The sequence below is a fragment of the Tursiops truncatus genome, chromosome 3, assembly GCF_011762595.2.
Source record: "Tursiops truncatus isolate mTurTru1 chromosome 3, mTurTru1.mat.Y, whole genome shotgun sequence".
Taxonomy (NCBI): Eukaryota; Metazoa; Chordata; class Mammalia; order Artiodactyla; family Delphinidae; genus Tursiops; species Tursiops truncatus.
In genome coordinates, this window is record NC_047036.1 from 22,444,513 (window position 1) to 22,465,693 (window position 21,181).

Below are 21,181 nucleotides of genomic sequence, written 5' to 3' on the forward strand. Positions count from 1 at the left end.
GATAATGTGAATAAGATGTCTCAGTTGAAAGAGAAGTCATTATCTTCAGAAGCTTGTGGGGTCAGAATCAGTACCGTTATAAGGTTTAGTGGTTTCAGCTAATGAGACAATTTTCTATTAGTAGTAAGCTTTGCAGACACCTAAACAAACTCCTTGTATTTTTCCTTGTACATGAACATGACTATATTCCTAAAAATTGAAATCATTTAGATATACTGATAATTTTTCTTACATTTAAAAAATGTAATTAAATTTGGAGAATGCCAAGGAAACATAATTACTTTTTCTCTGCTTCCTTTCAAAAAGTGAAGGAGTCTATCTTTGTATAAACTGGTGACGATTCCAGGAAACCCAAACATGATTTAAGTTTAAAAGAAAAAAAAAGGAGATTCTCCCTAAACTGTACAGAGCACAGGAACACTTTTCTTAGTTCTTTGGCCAAAATAATTGTTTCTCTTGGAATTTTTCCTGTGCAACAAAACTCTGCTAGGATCTCACTGGAGGGTGCTGGGCAAAGAAGTAACAAAACAAAACCAAAGACCAAAACAAACAAGCAAAGCCTCATAGCTCACCTCTGTATGAATTACTCCTTCGAGTTTTCATTCCCATTCCTTTTTGCTGGTTTTTCCTTACTTTTACCAGTTCTCAGGGTGTTATTTAAATTTTTTCCAGAGATTGTAGTTGTGACCAGCAATACAGATGGGCTGTTAGTGGGCTTACTCTGTCGAGACTGGATTGAGTAGTCAATAAATATTTAATTATTCTTAATCTAGGGATTTAATTTATCATAAGCAAAATCAAGAAGGATTGTGAGAAGACACAAGATATGAACAAAAATCAGTACTAAAGGCAAGAAACAGTTCCTGGCAGATTCTGAAAATAAATTTAAAAAAGCAAAATTGATAATTAGCAAGTATTTTTTAAATAAGAAATTTTTGGTATAAATAAACCAGGAGTATGCCAAATGTTTTGAGCACTAACAGAATAATATAATTATTAAACTAAACTGTTTTTGAGCACAAAAATCTTGGTCATTTTATAGAAACAAATACAGATTTTAAATTTACTTTTTGTGGTTCTCCATGTAATAATTTGGTATAAATTACTCTACTTGCGTGAATAAATTCATTAACGTTAAACTTTATTTTAGAAAGACAATTTGTTATTTCTTTTGAATTTATTGTTGGAAAGCAAGATAAACCAAGGCAAGTAGAGATGATTTTATCTGACTTTTAGGTTTGCATTGTGACCTCAATTTGTATTTAAATTATTTTTTACTATTGATTACCTTTGTTTTAGTCTTAATATGCTGTTTAATCTTAATGTGCTGGGGGCTATGTGTGTGTGTGTGTGTATGTGTGTATTGTATGTGTGTTTAGACATGTGCAAATCTGTAACTATGGTTATAATAGATAAATCCAATTAAAATGTTTACTTTTGCTTCATTACATATGTATATGTATATAACGTATCAACTAAAATAATGTGTTAGCATAACTAAATGACAATACAATGAATTAAAAGACATACAATATTTTAAAACTAAAGTGAAATTATTCTAATTTGTTGAAAAACTTTATCAGAAATACTACCTGGACTCAATAAAAATAAAACTCTGTATCAAAAGAGAGTTACAATCAAAAGTTTTATATCAAAATTTGTTACAGTTCTTTAATTCATACAGAAATCTCTAAGTATCTACTTTTTCTTCCTACCTAGGAAGGAAGGCCATTACCAATTCATTTTTGCTTTCCCTGAAAAATAAGAATTTATTTTGTTTTAGGTACAAATTTGTCAAAATAACACAGCAAAACAACAATAATGGAAACAACAATAGCAAAAATAAACTCAGCTCTGCTTATTCATCTACATACCAAACATACAATGACCAATTCTTTATTAAAATTTTTCTTCTGAGGTCCAGTTACAATAAGGGAAAATGATGGAAAAATTACGTTTTAAAATTTTTAGAAAATATAGATTTTTTTGCATTAGGTACTCCAGAGTATACACATAATAATAGAAAAATATTTTTATGTTATATAATCTCCAAAGTTTCTCAAGAGAAGGCACAATAAGAAGGAAAGAATTGCAAAAGAAGGGTCTGGAATTTACTTTCAACAAAAGTAAAATTACCACTGTGAAAAGCTGATTCCCTGCGTGCAAGCTAAGGAGAGGACTTTTTTCTGGGGGAGGGTGTTGAGGAAGATCCATTTTGACAAAACACATAGGAGAAAGAGATCTTTCACCTTCTTGGTTAAATTTATTCCCAAGTACTATGGTTTTTGAATGAGATTGTTTTCTTTATTTCTTTTTCTGATGTTTTGTTGTTAGTGTGTAGGAAAGCAACAGCTTTCTGTATGTTGATTTTCTGTATCTTGCAAGTTTACTGAATTTGTTGATTTGTTCTAGTAGTTTTTTGGTTGAGTTTTTATTATTTTCTATATTTAAGATCAAATTATCTGCAAACAAAGATATTTTTACTTCTTCCTTTCCTATCTGGATGTTTTCTATTTCTTTTTCTTGCTAAATTACTACGGCTTGGGCTTCCAGTACTATGCTGAGTAGGACTGGTAAGAATGGGTACCCTTGTCTTTGTCCTGACCTTAGAGGAAAAGCTTTCAACTTTTCAGCATTTTGTATGATGTTGGCTGTGGGTTTGTCATACATGGCCTTTATGTTGTTGAGGTATGTTACTTCTATACCCAATTTGTTGAGTGTTTTTTTTTTTTATGATAGAATGTTGTTTTTTGTTAACTCCTTTTTCAGCATTTAGCAAAATTTAAATGCATTATTGAGATGATCATATGATTATTTTTCATTCTATTAATATGGTGCATCATGTTTATTATTTGCATATGTTGACCCATCATTGCATTCCAAGGATAAATCCAACTGATCATGATATATAATCCTTTGAATGTGCTGTTCAACTCAGTTTGCTCATATTTTTCTTGATAACTTTTACCTTTATAATCATCAGGGATATTGGTCTGTAATTTTCTTATAGTTTCCTTATTGGGCTTTGGTATAAGGGTAATTTTGGCCTCTTAAAATGAGTTTGGGAGTGTTTTCTCATCTTCAATTTTTTGGAAGAGTTTGAGAAGGACTGGCATTAATTCTTTAGATGTTTGGTAGAATTCACCACTGAAGCAATCTGGTCCTAGGCTTTTCTGTGTTGGGAGGTTTTTGATTTTATCTCCTTGTGTTGAAGGAAGTACTCAATAGCCAGTCAACAATAAGAATAGAAGAGAATTTTATTCAAGCTAAACTGAGGACTGTAGCAGGGGAGATAGCCTCTCAGATAGCTCTGAGGAACTGTTCCAAAGAAGCTTGGTTTTCAGCACAGTTTTATGTCCTGTCGGAACAAAGAACATTAAACATGACAGGGATACATTCCTTCAAGATTTCAGAAGGGACAGATCACCAACTACACAGGCAGTCAGTATGGCCTTGGCTCTTGGGAAGGGAGCCTTATCATCTAAGGAGTACTAGCACTAACATGCCAGGAAGGGAGGCATTTATCTCTATCTTTAAAATGGACATTCTTTACTTCTGGGCCATGTACCCATTTCTTAAACGGTTAAAGCAGATATACAATCTCTAGGTCCATCCATGTTGCTGCAAATGGCGTTATTTTGTTATTTTTTTTTATGGCTGACTAATATTCCATTGTATATATGTACCACTTCTTTATGCATTCCTCTGTCGATGGACATTTAAGTTGCTTCCATGTCCTGGCTATTGTAAACAGTGCTTCAGTGAACATTAGGGTGCATGTAACTTTTTGAATTATGGTTTTCTCTGGATATATGCCCAGGAGTGGGATTGCTGGATCATATAGTAGCTGTATTTTTAGTTTTTTAAGGAACCTCGATACTGTTCTCTATAGTGGCCGTACCAATTTACATTCCTACTAACAGTGTAGGAGGGTTCCCTTTTCTTCACACCCTCTCCAGCATTTATTGTTTGTAGATTTTTTTATGATGGCCATTCTTACCGGTGAGAGGTGATACCTTATTTGTAGTTCTGATTTGCATTTCTCTAATAATTAGCGACGTTGAACATCTTTTCATGTGCTTTTTGGCATCTGTATGTCTTCTTTGGAGAAATGTCAAAATGGTAAAATGTTCTTATTTACAAGACAGAAATAGAGTCACAGATGTAGAAAACAAACTTATGGTTACCAGGGGGAAAGGGGAGGAAGAGATAAACTGGGAGATTGGGATTAACATATACACACTGCTATATACAAAATAGGTAACTAATAAGGACCTACTGTATAGCACAGGGAACTCTACTCAATACTCTGTAATGTCCTATATGGGAAAAGAATCTAAAAAAAGAGTGGATTTATGGACATTTATAACTGATTCACTCTGTTGTACACCTGAAACTAATACAATGTTGGAAATCAACTATACTCCAGTTTAAAAAAAACAAAACAAAACAGATGTACCATGTATGTTTAATAGGCCACAAACAGGTTATTCCTCAATATGTGAAAATTTCACCCATCACTTGTTATTGGTCTGTTCAGATTTTCTATTTCTTCATGATTTAGTCTTGGTAAGTTGTATGTTTCTATGAGTTTATCCATTTCTTCTAGGTTATCCAGTTTTTTGGCATATAATTATATCATTATAAAATCACATTTTCTTTAATATTTCTTATAGATACTATTATTGGCTCACAAAGACCTCTCCATCGGATGCATTGCATCCTTTGACAATAACTAGTGAATGACTACCAAATGTAAAACTGATAGCTAGTGGGAAGCAGCCGCATAGCACAGGGAGATCAGCTCGGTGCTTTGTGACCACCTAGAGGGGTGGGATAGGGAGGGTGGGAGGGAGGGAGACGCAAGAGGGAAGAGATATGGGGATATATGTATATGTATAGCTGATTCACTTTGTTATAAAGCAGAAACTAACACACTATTGTAAAGCAATTATACTCCAATAAAGATGTTAAAAAAAGAAACATAATTACTGAAACATATTTACATCAGTAATACTTTAGCTATACAAAATTAATCTAGAAATTGATTTTCTCTTTTTGATCTAATAGTTTTTCTACAATGTTATATGAAAAAAATAGTAGTTCTTCTAACACTGTGGATCCAGTTGTGAAATAAAGAGCATAACAAATACAAAAATAAATAATAATAACTAGTGAATGAAAAAGTCAAGTAAATTAATTTTAAAATTTCAACTCCACTCTATTGCCCTACTCTGAATATATCTGAGTTTGGAACATATCAATGAAGGTTGAAGTATTGCATTTTGTATTGATAGTTTTATCCTTATTCAAAATATGTGTAAAAGGAAGAGAAGACTTTGTTTGTTTTGTTTTGTTTTTTTGAGGTATGTGAGCCTCTCACTGTTGTGGCCTCTCCTGTTGAGGAGCACAGGCTCCGGATGCGCAGGCTCAGCAGCCATGGCTCACGGGCCCAGCCGCTCTGCGGCATGTGGGATGTTCCCGGACCAGGGCACGAACCCGTGTCCCCTGCTCCGGCAGGTGGACTCTCAACCACTGCGCCACCAGGGAAGCCCGAGAAGACTTTTTATGGGTTTATAGTGCCTTCACTATTGGAAAATTTATTATGATCTTATTTTGACAAAACTTAAAATCATGAATCTTATAAAAAATAAAGGTAAAATGAACATATGGCAAAAATTATTTGATTCCTTTATTAGAGAATCAATATCATAGTGAAGTTGGTCCAAAGGAGAAGTTGAGGAATGTAGACTTTTATTGTCAGTCAGCCAAAGGAATGCTAAAATGAATTGCTAATAGATACAAAAAATAGTTAAGGTATCATTTGTAGTAAACTGAAACTTTTCAGGTTATATTTTATTATCTGTTAGATAATTTACAAGTTAATAAGTGATTTCACAGTATCTGAAATATTGTTAAATAGCAGATAACAAATTCAAAGATACATTTTTCCAGGAACAAATTATCCTTGTGAAGGCCTGTGCTCCAGTATGATGTTGTAAGCTCATCCATTCATCCTCTTGCTTTATGTCTAAATTTTGGATAATTGTTCTTTATAGTCAACGTTAATATTTTTAACCTTTTTAATTTAAAAATAATTTAAGTCTTATAAAAATTGCAACACAGTATGAAGAGTTCATTTATATCCCTTAACTTTCTTCATCTAATGTTAACATTGATATTTTACATTGGTTTCTGAGCACCAGTGTCCAACAAAAGGAACCAGGGTTCCTTGTAGAAATAGTTGATTCTAGGGCTGAGGCAGACATTATACAAGATGTCTGGAACATATTCTGGTTCCAGAAAGTAAGAACATAATTAGAAAGGAGAGGGGGATGGAGAAGAGGGGCAGGAAGAGAAAGGGGAGGGGGACAGGGAGAGAGAAGGAGGCAGGAAGGGGAGGAAGGGGAGAAGAGGAAAGAGAAGGAGAGAAGGAGAAGAAAGAGAAGAATAAGAAGAAGGGGTATTGAAAGAATACAGGAGTCACCCTGAAGAATTTCCTAGTGACTACAGCTGGAACAATTTGAGCAATGAATCAGTATTTTTTATAACACAAAAGGGAAGAGGCTATGGTACTAATTGGAGTAGGAGAAATGAAGACCTCCTTTGTGTAAAATGGAAATATTAAAATGTCAAAAGCCACCTAAGGCAGACTGTTTTTTTGGTAATGTGGAATATTTACTGTAGTTGGGAATTTAAAAGTTAATTCTCTATGACTATCTTTGCCTACATACACCTTGGAAAATCTTGTTTAAATGGAGAATTGCACCTTTCCCAGTTTGAAGACCACTGGTATAAAATGTGGGGTTCCTATTTCACATGTACTATTCTAAAATCCAATAAAAAAGATATAATCTGTGAACTCCAAATTTAATTAACATATTTTTAAATGCCTACTATATGCCAGTTACTCTCAGAAATCCCTTCCTTTGCAGAGCTTGCAAATGTTGTAGTGAAAACATTTATGTAACACTTAAACATGCACAAGGAACATTTCTAAGTACTGTACTTGTATTAACTCATTTGATTCTTACAACCTTGTAAAATAGCTTACATTAATATTTTAATTTTACCAGCTAGTAAACCAAAATTAAGCAAAGGAAAAGAAAAAAGAAAAAAAAAAAGCACCAGAGCTTAAGTAATATTCACTTGAGCATTTAAATTAAATCTGGGATTATTTTTTGCAGATTTTGTCTTGAAGTATATGTGTTGACTTTATAAATAGTCAAAAGTATATTAGTTTTATAGAATGGTTAATCAAAGAGTTAATTGTCACAGCCTTAGAAACAGCCCTATAAATAACATTATTTGATTTCAGTAAAAGAAGATAAATAAGGATCAGCTCTAGTGATTACTCAAATTCCATGGAAACTAGAAACATATATTTATAGAAAACTTGTTACTTTATAAATATCAAATTGTACCATTATCTGCAGATGTGCCAGTTCTGTCAAACTTTGCCAAAATTATATAACTATTTCTAAAACAAATGGCTTTATGATGAAAATGGCAAAGTGAAAAATGTAATGTCTCTTTCTACCTTCAATTTTTTATTTTTATGTAATGGAGTGAGAAAAATTTAATTGTTAATTTAAATTTTTTAAATGATTGCATAATATTATAGAATATATCATACTTTGCTATTAGATTGCAAATATTAAGGTTTTATAATATTCCTTGATATTTTAAAGGTAAAGTTACCATGCTATTTTCATCATTTTGAAACTTTTAAAGAATAATCATAAAAGGAACCTAATTGAAAGGTACAGTCTTTACTAAACATTAGTTTATGGATCATGATTTTAATTATTTTTTAGTAATATGAAACATGGAAAGATCTTATATATTAAATGTTGAATATTTCTAGTCCTGCACTAATCAAATCTAGGAAGGAAGAGAGATTTTTCTTTCATACTTGCTTGGTATTTCCTTTTTTTCCTCATTTCTCAGATACATACTTTATGTAACTTGATGTTGTAAAGAAAAAATGGTACTACATCAATCAAGGGATAGTTTAACAGCTCAACAGATAACTGTAATGCTTTTATAAGCCAATTATTTGTATTAAAAATATTTGGGGCGGGACTTCCCTGGTGGCGCAGTGGTTAAGAGTCCACCTGCCGATGCACGGGACACGGGTTCTTGCCCCGGCCTGGGAGGATCCCACATGCCGCAGAATGGCTGGGCCCGTGAGCCATGGCCGCTGAGCCTGCGCATCCGGAGCCTGTGCTCCGCAACGGGAGAGGCCACAACAGTGAGAGGCCCGCGTACCAAAAAAAAAAAAAAAAAATTTGGGCAATGCAATGTTAATCATATTTGCCTCTTAAAATACCAGTTATATCACATTATTCATAAATGCATCTCATACACAGCTTGCCCAGGAAATAATTAATTAGTATTTATTAATGTCTAATGAAATTATCTAGTACTCACTTTTCTCTGTTTTGTATAATTAACATCACATTGATGTAATTACTGAAACATGTATGTCATTAGTTGCATTAACATTGTTTCTAATGAGATCATGGGCATAAATAAACTTCTACTTTTATACTTTAATTTTGGAATTATGTGCTCAGATTAATCTACCTCAAATTATTTAGCAATTATGCAACTGTTCTTGTTTAATATAGAAGTATTTTGCCAGGTACACTGCAACCTTATCATTGAATTATTTTTAAAACTACCCATGTCTTTTTTATTTGTGTATCATGTTTATATCAATTCCAGCCTTTGTTGATACCAGTTTGGCAGCAAAAGTCCAGGTTATCAGCCTTTCTGAACTGATGAAAGTGGTCTCCTTAGCAACCAAAGCACTGTAGAATCTCTCAGAACACCTGTCCTTCCCACTCATAATTCCTGCAGCTGAGATGTATGCACTTGAAAACTGCCTTTTCATTTTGATGTTTGCTTTTCTGTGTTCGGGTTGGTTAGGACAGTGGGAGTTTGCTGAGCTTGGCTGCTCACATAGATCAAAAGATTAGTGTCTACATGCTTTAGACTCACTATCATGGTTAGCAATTAGCATTTCATCTTCTCCACCCTCGAAGTACTCCTCCTGTATTTCCTTAGCAGCCAGTCCTTAGCAGCCAGTTATAATGGTAAGATTTGGAAATCCAGCTAAGGCAGTAGACATTCTGTAAGTGCAGATGACAAAATGTGGCTCTATTGTCACCCTCAGGCTTTTTATCCAGCCAACATTCATAATTCATTGGGCCTAGTAATATAAAAGGGCAATGTGCCTGACTGCTTGTGAAAATTACTGTCATATTTTAGTTTATAAATTTTTAAAATTATTCATTTTCTTGATTGTGTAAGGTCATTCTTCTCTTTTTCTTGAAAATTTACCTGAACTTATTCATATACACTATCTGTATTAGGCCTCATAAGAGAGATTTAAAGAAAAAAAAAAAAGATCCCTCAGTTTTTTTCTTTCTTAGAACAAGTTCCTAAGAAACCTAAACTTAAGTAGTATTTTAATGTTTCATTTTAACAATTCCATGAACAGTTTCATTTAATTTAAGAGTTCCCATTTTAAGATATCTCTTAAGAGATTAAATAAAATAAAGAATGCATAATAAGTTGTCTTTATAAACATACAACCTTTCATATGTAGTGAAACATGTCATAAAAAATAAAAGCTCATGCAGGGAGGGAATTAAAGTTAATTTTCCACATATTGATTAATAATCCTATCATCTATCAAAGTTTTCTTTATACACAAACATATGCTACCATTTATTTAATTTTCAACTTATTTTTTGGTCACAATCTGATTTTCTAAATAAGTTGGTAAGTCATTTCCTCAAACTAACCTTTACCAGTTAATTAAATATTACAGGCAAATTGTTTTACATGTTCACCCAATATAAAATATGGCTCTGATTAGAGGAAATAATTATTTTTCTATTAACAGAAAAAAACTGTGTAAAAATGATTTATATTTTATTATTCTAAAATATGCCTATTTAAAATGATTTATAAAACAGGGCATATTCTTTGTAGTAGGCCTTTTACTATATGACTGTTGAAATACAGATATTAAAAACCTTTGTTGGGCTTCCCTGGTGGCACAGTGGTTGAGAGTCTGCCTGCCGATTCAGGGGACACGGGTTTGTGCCCCGGTCCGGGAAGATCCCACATGCCGCGGAGCGGCTAGGCCCGTAAGCCATGGCCGTTGAGCCTGTACGTCCGGAGCCTGTGCTCCGCAACGGGAGAGGCCACAACAGTGAGAGGCCCACATACCGCAAAACGAAAACAAACAAACAAACAAACAAAAAGAAAAACCTTTGTTATGAGAGACCCACGTATGTAAATTAAAGATGAATTATTCTGCTTTTTTTTCCTCATACACTACCATTGAACATATATCTTCCTTCTGGAAGTTATAGATATCCCAACATGTGCTAAAAATCCAAAGGATCTAAATTTTTAAACATTCCTTGATGTTGTTTAGAAGTTCTTCCACTTCAGGACATCGTTTCTTTTGCATTTTGAAATAGACACAGCAATTTGAGGAAGAAATAACTTGAAAAAATTTTAAATATTACTTTCATTCTTTCTCCTTTTCAACAATTACCAGTATTAAGGTTCCCCCAGGGCCCTTGTTCTCTTTTTCTAACATCACAGCTTCTTTCCTCCCTTTCCTCTTTTCCTCTCCCTCCCCTTCCACATTCTTCTCCTTTCCAGATGACTTTGCTCTCCTAATGCAAAGAGCAGATACTTTTGCTGTTCATCACTCTATCCCTAGTGACTAACACAGTGCCAAACTTATAAAATTGGCTTAATTTTACTTTCTGAAAGATCAGATCAATTCCCAATTTTAACTGTCATCTTTTACATCTAGCTACATTTATCCAGTTATTGGATATCTTCTTACCTTTTAGTATCTGCAACCTAAAATCACACATACAGAATGCCAAACATATTAAAGTGAACATCCTAATAAGATTGTGTGTCATCGGGGGATTCTAGCTGCTGGAGCAAATAAATGCACGCGTTTTCATGGTATAACACAATAGGCATTTATTTCATGCTGATGTAATAATGTGGTGTGTCATTACAAGTCTGCAGGCAGCGTTCCTGCAGGATGCCTGCATGGTGTCAGGGACTAAGACGCCTTCTGTCTTGTGGTTTCATAGGCCTTCAAAGAGCTCTGCATTCTATTAACTAATGGGGTTGACAGCATTAGACACACTGTTTTTTTATAAAGTACATTTATTTTTAGAGCAGTTTTAGATTTACGGAAAAATCGAGAATATAGCACAGAGGGTTCCCATGTATTTTGCACCCAGTTTTCTCTATTAACACTTTTATTAGTATAATATTTGTTATAATTAAGGGATTGATATTGATACATTATTATTAGTCAAAGACCATACTTTCTTCAGATTATCTAACGTCTTTTTTCTGTTCCATGATCCTAAACAGGATACTGTATTACATTTATTTGCATGTTTTCTTTAGGCTATTCTTAGGCTTTCTTTAGGCTATCTTTAGTATGTGACCATATTTCAGAATTTCCATGTTTTTGATGAGCTTGACTGGTCAGGTATTTTTATAGAATACTACTCTATTGTAATTTCTATGACGTTTTTCTTCTAATTAGACTGGAACTATGGATTTTAAGGTGGAAGATCACAGAGGTAAAATTCCGCTTCATCATGTCATGTCAAGAGTATTTACTATCAACATGATTGATCATTGTTTATACTAATCTTAATCACCTGGCTGAGGTCGTGTTTGTCAGGTTTCTCCACTGTAAAGTTACTCTTTTTCCTCTTTTCCATTTTGTACTCTTTGGAAGGAGGTGACTTGGTGCAGCTCACATTTATGGAATGGGGGTTTATATTCTCTCTCCTTGAGGGCAGGATATCTACATAAATTGTTTAGAATTCTTCTGCATGAGAGATTTGTCTGTTCTCCACACATGTTTGCTTATTCGATTGTTTATTTATATCAATCTGAACTAATAGATATTTATTTTACCCTTTGGGTTATAATTCAATACTTCTTTATTAATATTGCTACTCAAGTTTTCTAGCTTTGGCCATTGGGTGCTCTTTTGGTTGGATCCTGCTGTACCCCTTGGACGTATTTCCATCAATTCATTTTTGTATTTGTTTTGTTTTTATCTGTTTTTTAGCACTTTGTTGCTCTCTAGCACTACAAGCAATACTTGTGCCAGATACTTCAGGCTCATCATGTATAATTCCTGCCTCAGTCTTAAAAATAGCCATTTCTCCAAAGACCCATGGTTCCTTTTATTGGAGAATAGTATTAGAAACCAAGATCTTGGTGCTAAGTGTGCTTATTGCTACCAGAATGTTCTTCCTTTTAGACACTCTAAGCTGACAAAGCAAGGAAAGTGTGTGTATATTAGCCTATGTATAAACACGTATATTAAAATCTTTCTACATCTGTGTCTAATTAAGCTAAAAACATGTACAAACTGATGTCTCAATTCTATTCCATTACCACAGGGATCTTTCAGTCCTCCTCTTACTTATTTATGAATTTCCTTGCCAGCAGTGAGAAATCTGACTCCCATCTATTTATTTAACTGTTCAATTTCACTACACAAGTATAGCAGTACTACACCTGTACCCTCATGAGAAATAACTTTATCAACAAAAATACAGTGCTTATGTACTGTTTTTACCTTTAGTCTTACAGAATTTATCCTTTTTTAATTGAAGTATAATTCATATACAATGTTATATTTGTTTCAAGTGTACAACATAGTGATTTGACATTCATATACATTATAAGATGATTACCACACATCTATTTATTGTCTGTCACCATTTAGAGCTATTACAATATTATTGACTATATTACCTATTCTGTATATTACACTCCCATGACTTACTTATTTTATAACTGGAAGTTTGTGCCTCTTAATCCTCTTTACCTATTTCGTCCATCTGTTCAACCTCCTCCTCTCTTGGAACCACTAGTTTGTTCTTTGTATCTTTGACTCTGATTCCATTTTGTTTTGTTTTGTTTGTTTGTATGTTTTAGATTCTACATACATGTGAAATCATATAGTATTTGTCTTTGTCTCTCTGACTTATTTCACCTAGCATAATACCCTCTAGGTCCATCCCAGTTGTCACAAATGGCAAGATTTAATTCTTTTCTACGGCTGAGCAATATTTCATTATCTATCTATCTAATCTAATCTATCTATCTAACATCTTCTTTATCCAGTCATCTATAAATGGATACAGGTAGCAATCATATCTTCACTATTGTAAATAATGCTGCAATGAACATAAAGGGTGCATATATCTTTGGAAATTAGTATTTTCATTTTCTTCAGGTAAATACTCAGAAGTGGAATTGCTGGATCTATTCTATTTTACTTTTTTTGAGGAACCTCCATACTGTTTTCTATAGTGGCTGCACCACTTTACAATCCCACTAACAGTGCACGAGAGTTCCCTTTTCTCTACATCCTCACCAACACTTGTTATTTGTTGTCTTTTTGATAATAGCCATACTGACATGTGTGAGGTGATATTTCATTGTGGTTTTTATTTTCATTTCTCTGATGATTAGCGATGTTGAGCATTTTTTCATGTGCCTGTTGGCTATTTGTATGTCTTCTTTGAAGAAATGACTTCAATTCCTCTGCCCATTTTTTAAATTGGGGTTTAGTTTTTTTTGATGTTAAGTTGTATTAGTTCTTTATATATTCTGGTATTAACCCCTTATTGCACATATCATTTGCAAATATCTTCTCTCATCAGTCATTTGTCTTTTTGTTTGTTGCTGGTTTTCTTTGCTTTGCAAAAGCTTTTTTGATGTAGTCCTGTTTATTTTTGCTTTTGTTGCCCTTGCCTGAGGAGATAGATTCACAAAAATATTGCTAAGACCAGTATCAAAGAGTGTACTGCCCATGCTTTCTTCTAGTAGTTTTATGGTTTCATGTTTTACATTCAAATCTTTAATCCTCTTTCAGTTTATCTTTTTTTTTTTTTTTTGCTGTACGCGGGCCTCTCGCTGTTGTGGTCTCTCCCGTTGTGGAGCACAGGCTCCAGATGCGCAGGCTCAGCGGCCATGGCTCATGGGCCCAGCCGCTCCGTGGCATGTGGGATCTTCCCAGACCGGGACATGAACCCGTGTCCCCTGCATCGGCAGGCAGACTCTCAACCACTGCACCACCAGGGAAGTCCTCAGTTTATCTTTGTATATGGTGTAAGAAAGTGGTCCACATTCATTCTTTTGCATGTAGGTATCTAGTTTTCCTAACACAATTTATTGAAGAGATGGTCTTTTTCTGTTGTATATTCCTGCCTCCTTTGTCATAGATTAATTGACCATATGTGTGTGGGTTTATTTCTGGGCACTCTGTTCTGTTCCATTGATCCATGTTTCTGTTTTTGTGCCGGTACCATACGGTTTTGATTACTGCATGTATATATATAATTTGAAACCAGGGAGCCTGATACCTCCAGTTTTGTTCTTCTTTCTCAAGATTGTTGTGTCTATTTGGGGTCTTTTGTGGTTCCGTATAAAGTTTAGAATTATTTGTTACTGTTCTGTGAAAAATACTATTGGTATTTTGATAAGGATTGCATTGAAACTGTAGATTGCCTTGGGTGGTATTGACATTTTGACAAGATTAATTTCAATCCATAAGCATGGTATATTTTTCCATTTATTTGTGCCATTTTTGTGTCATCAATATCTTATAGTTTTCAGAGTATAGGTCTTTCACCTCCTTAGTTAAATTTACTCCTAGGTATACGATTCTTTTTGATGCAATTGTAAATGGTATTGTTTTCTTCATTTCTCTTTCTGATAGTTTGTTATTAGTGTAGAGAAATGCAATGGATTTCTATGTATTAATATTGTATCCTGCAACTTTGTTGAATTCACTTATTTAAATTGTTTTTTGATGGTGTCTTTCTTTAGGGTTTCCTACACATAATATCAAATCATATGCAAATAGTGACAATTTTTATCAATATTTCTTTCTAAAGTTTCTTAGGTCAGCTTGTCAGCATCTTCCTCCCTCCTCCCCACTCTTTACAGGAGATTGTTTTATATATTTGTAATACATTTAGAATATTCATTGTCAGAGTTTGATTTCTATTTTGAGATCACTCAACTTCTTAAATTATTTTTTTTTTAATTTGCATTCATTAAGGTTAACTCTATGTGCTGTAAAGTTCTACAGGTTTTGACTAATATGTAGTGTAATTTATCTGCTATTACATTATCACAGAGAATAGTTTCACCATCATAAAAATCCCCTTTTTTTCACATATTCAACCCTTCTTCTCTTCTCCTAAACCCCTGGTAGCAACGGATCTTTTTACTGTCTTTATACTTTTGCCTTTTCTAGGTGTCATATAATTGGAAAATACAGTATGTAGCCTTTTCAGACTGGCTTCTTTCACCTTTCAATATACACATATCAACATACATTTAAGTTTCATCAGTATCCTTCTGTGGTTTCATAAATCAGTTCTTTTCATCACTGAAAACTATTTTATTGCATGGTTGTATCATAGTTTGTTTACCCATTCATCTATTGACGGATATCTTGATTGCTTCTAGTTTTTGGTCATTATGAGTAAACTGCTGTAAAATATTCATATATTGTTTTTTGTGTGAACATAAGTTTTAAAATCAGTTGGATAAATGCCAAGGAGTACTACTGATGGATCTTATATTAAGACCATATACTGCTGAACTACTTTCAATTTCATTTATTTTATTAGGTGTGTGGTAGTATCCCATTGTTGTTTTGATTTGCATTCCCTTAGTGAAAAATATGGTACATCTTTGTGTATGCTTATTTGCCATCTGTATATCTTCTTTGGTCTATATCTCTTCATATCTTTTGTCCTTTTCTGGTCTTTAAGTTTTTCTTTGTTTGGTTTGTTTTATTATTGAGTTTTAAGTGTTGTTAGTTTGGGATACAAATCCTTTATTATATGTGGTTTACAAAATTTTTTTTCTCAGTCTGTGGCTATTTTTCATTCTCTTAACACTGCTTTACATTACCCACATGCTCATACATGTTGTATACTTTTTCCATTAGGGTCCTTAATGTATTAATTGTCACTATCTTAAATTTTCTGCCTAATAATTCCAAAACAGATGTCATATATGAGACTGATTTTGATGATTTTCTTGTCTCTTTATACCTTTTATTTCTTGTCTTTTAGGATGCCTTGTAAATTTTTGTTGAAAATCAAACATGATGTATTTGGTAATAGCAGCTTAGGTAAAAGACTTTTAGCATAAAGTTTTAAGTTTCTCTGGCTAAGAGTAAGTCTGTGTTTATTCTTTGTTGTAGCTGTAGGTACCTGGTGCTTCAAAATTCCTCTGACCTACTCTGTTTGTCTTTCTTGTTGTCCTGGGCTTCCATAAGAAATCTTCCTTAAATAGGTCAGTGCCTTGCAGCTCTTCCAGTTGCAATTACAGTTATTAAACTGGAGCCCTTTTGATTTGGTAATAAAGTATGGGGGACAGGAAGCATTCTGTAATCTTATGATTAAATTGTGCTTTTTTGGGATTAAATGTGGTATTAAAATGTGGCTTGTGGGGGCTTCCCTGGTGGCGCAGCGGTTGAGAGTCCACCTGCCAATGCAGGGGACACGGGTTCGTGCCCCGGTCTGGGAGGATCCCACATGCCGCGGAGCGGCTGGGCCCGTGAGCCACGGCCGCTGGGCCTGCGCGTCCGGAGCCTGTGCTCCGCAACGGGAGAGGCCACAACAGTGAGAGGCCCACGTACAGCAAAAAAAAAAAAAAAAAATGTGGCTTGTGGGATCTTAGTTCCCTGACCAGGGACAAAACCTGGCCCATGGCAATGAAAGCGCCAAGTCCTAATCACTGGACTGCAGGGGAATTCCCTGAATTGTGGTATTTTAGTGGGCCTTTGCGCCTGTGCTGTGACCTTCAAAAGTTTCTTACTCTGCCTTCCCATACCTTAGGTGGGACAGAAAGTTTAGAGGGAGTGGGGTTGGGTAAATTGTCTTTCACTGACTCAGATGAGGCTCTGGAAAAGTATTTTTTCCTTACTGAGTGAAACTTTTTTGTGGAGAATGACCTGGGCAATTTCAGAATAGTTACTTTTCGAATCATCCAGCCAGAAGCATGAGAGTTTCCCTTGAGGGCTTACCTTGAGAACGTGGAGGGGTTTCTGGAGGTAAGCCTGTGGACATGAAGGGATTCTTTAGAGTGTGGGCCCTAGAGTTTCTTACTCTCACACAGATTATACTCCACCTCTAGCAATTTATCCAGTTACTGTGAAAGCGTTCATGATAGTTTGTGGCTTCAGCATCTTCTGCTCCTAGCAATTATATCCTGGCTGTGATTACCTGATTCATCTGTCTCCCTAGATCTTGGGGTTACAGTTTGCCCTGCGACCTCAGTTCTCTGATGGATCCAAGAAAAGTTATTGATTTCAGTTTGTTCATCGTTCTTTGCATCCTGAGTCCAAGAATGACAACTTTCGAACTCTATACATGGCAGAGCTGAAACCGAAAGTCCAGCATATTGATTTTTAGCATTTCTGTCCAGAAGAGGCATGTCACTGTTGTCTATATATGAGTGACAAGGACTTTTAACAAGGCCCCAACTAGCTGCAAGGGGTCTGGGGAATGTGGTCCCTGGCTGAGCAAGTACATCCTAGTCATTGCTCTGTGAGGAGAAGCACAAGTCTTGGTGGACAGTCTCTCGTCCATGAAGCTTGTGAAGGAAAAGGCAAAATCAACATTTAGAAAGCACTTTCTGAGCTTCGAACACTATGCTAGATATTTTATATATGTGATCTTACTTACAATCGTTAGTTACTACAAGAGAATATTAGATCCTGTAGGAGATTGGATCAAAGAATTTAGTCAAAATCCTAAGGGTAAATAACTCAATTGATATTTTACCATAAAATTGATAAATATTTGCAAATTAAGCAACTGACAAAGGATTAATCTCCAAAATTTACAAGCAGCTTGTGCAGCTCAATACCAAAAAAACAAACAACCCAATCCAAAAATGGGCAGAAGACCTAAAAAGACATTTCTCCAAAGAAGATATACAGATTGTCAACAAACCCATGAAAGGATGCTCAACATCACTAATCATTAGAGAAATGCAAATCAAAACTACAGTGAGATATCACCTCACACCAGTCAGAATGGCCATCATCAGAAAATCTACAAACAATAAATGCTGGAGAGGGTATGGAGAAAAGGGAACCCTGTTGCACTGTTGGTAGGAATGTAAATTGATACAGCCACTACGGCAAACAGTATGGAGGTTCCTTAAAAAACTAAAAATAGAACTACCATATGACCCAGCAATCCCACTACTGGGCATATACCCTGTGAAAGCCATAATTCAAAAAGAGTCATGTACCACAATGTTCATTGCAGCTCTATTTACAATAGCCAAGACATGGAAGCAACCTAAGTGTCCATTGACAGATGAATGGATAAAGAAGATGTGGCACATATATACAGTGGAATATTACTCGGCCATAAAATGAAATGAAACTGAGTTATTTGTAGGGAGGTGGACGGACCTAGAGTCTGTTATACAGAGTGAAGTAAGTCAGAAAGAGAAAAGCAAATACCATATGCTAACACATATATATGGAATCTAAAAAAGAAAAAAAATGTAAAATAGATAGCTAGTGAGAAGCAGCCACATAGCACAGGGAGATCAGCTTGGCTTTGTGACCATCTAGAGGCATGGGATAGGGAGGGTGGGAGGGAGACGCAAGAGGGAGGGGATATGGGGATATATGTATATGTATAGCTGATTCACTTTGTTATACGGAAGAAACTAACACAACATTGTAAAGCAATTATACTCCAATAAAGATGTTAAAAAATAACAAAAAACTCCAAAGGCCATGTACTATGGAAAGTGATTGATTAGGTTAGAGATTTTATTGGAATTTTAATCTAAATATGATTACATTTACAAAATCGTTTGAGAATTAATAATTTATACTTGAAAATCTTCTTATCAAAAACATTGTAGTTTCTTTCATTAATGAAGTTGATTCCTATATATTTGCTGTTGTCTCTGGGTAAAATATACAGTATCCTCACTCTTGCTTTTCCTAGGCAAGACCACAGTTGTCTAGGCCATAGCTGTTTTTATAAGGGCTTCCAGCCTAAAGCCTTAAGCAGATCTCCTCACCAGTCCAGAGTTCCCTTTCCTTTATATTGCATTCATCTTTGCTATGGTGAATATTTAACTGTAGTACCTCTTTGTTTTTCATAAAAAGGAAATATATTCAGATAGTAACTGACTTCCTTACTGAATTCAATTTTAATATTTTCTTAGTTAAATCTCCTGGGTATAACAAGTAGCCAAACATATCACCTGAAAATAATAACTCTGTCTCATTTTCAATATTTATACACCTTTTATCTTATTGTACTTGTCAGGATATTATAAAGTAATACCAATATTAGCAAGTATGCTTGTCTTTTTACACATCAATCTTTGCTGGGACCATTGCAATGACCTCATGACTAGGTCCCTAGACTCCACTGTTGTTCTATACAATCAGCTCCTCACATAGGTGGTAGTGGCTTGTTTGAAGTCTGTGTCATGCATTAGCTGGTCAGATCAGTGATAGCTGAATGTATGAAAGTTAATCCAACAACAATAACTGCCACCAATAAAGATTTCCATAGCATCTGAGAGAATAGCTGCACAATTTATGTTAAAATATTCCTTTTATTTATCTATTTTAAGATTTTCCTGGCCCTTTGACACATCTGTATAACGAAAGGCATTGAGAAAATAGCAAAAACAGAGTTCTGTTAACAGCTCTATTCCATGGAGAAATTACAAGAATTTGGAAATATTATAAAATTGAGCTTCCCGATGCATGGCACTCTGGCACAGGGAGGGTTCTAGGAATAGCCATCCCAATCTTATTCTTCTGTTACTTTCTGGTCACCTGCCACTAATTCTAGTGGACAAATTCCCTTGGAAGGCAGAGGACAAGGTTGCTCATTGATGAAGTCCAGACAAATTAGTTTTATGAATACTGAGTAGGTTGGAGGGAGCGAAAAAGAAGTGGAGCAGCATTGTGAAGATTCAAATGGAAGTAATCCAGCATAGAAACGTAACCATTTTTGGGCTGTGTCCAGACAAAACATTCTTTTTTCCAACACAGAGCATGTACAGAATCATATCAACTGTTATAATGTGGCATGGTAATATCAATTCACTCATACTACTTCAACCTTAAAATGTTAATCATCAGTGACTTTTACATAAGCTATTGGGGACAAAAGAGGAGAAAGAAATAGTTAAATAATATTAAACAGAGCTGTCTCAGCCTTTGTTTCTCTATCTGGACACAAAGTCTAAATTGATAATAATAACTTCCTTTTTTTCAATTTTCCTTAAATTCTGCTGGAACCTTAGCAGAGTAGAGTACCTGAAGGGGTAAATTAATCATTCATTTCTGTGAGATCTGAAGCCCTAGTGTCCTGTGTTTGTTGGAGAGTGCACTTTAACCAGGACTGTTAAACTAGTAACTGTTAAGAGGTGTCTCACTAATAATCTGGTTTTCAGATTTTGTCCCCCTTCTTTTATTATATAAAAGCAGCACAAATTCTCCTTGAAGTAAGGATCTATCACTGTGGTAATCAACTTTCTGTTTGTTGTTTGAGACTGGAAAACTGCATTAACTTCTGATTTAACAGAAAAACAAAGCAATATATTTATTGCTAATCGATGTATTCCTCCCTGTGTGTCTAAGACCTTCAAACCTACTGAACCAGATTGTGGGGGACACAGCAAGAATTTAGTCAGAGGATTATTTGGAGTCATAATGAGAAAAGAGCCACTCTCAAATTCACTCTGTGATTCATACATGTTCATTCTTACGGTGGGGCTATGACAACATATACTGGCTTTTTGTTGAGGCATATGACGAAAACTCTCCAGGTATCGGTATCTTTCAACTGAGAATATAATAAGAACTTCAGTAGAACATTCTGCTCTTCTCTCAAGCCAGTTGCTTTGTGGTGAAGGAACACTAGAAAAATTAAACCTTTAAGCTTGAGTTCACTGTCCCACTACTTTCTCCATTAAAGAAAACCTTTCGTTGGTATTCTATAATTCCAAAGATGATGATGGCAGAAACACTGCAGGCAAAGAAGGCAAATCTGCATCCAAAGTAATATGTCTA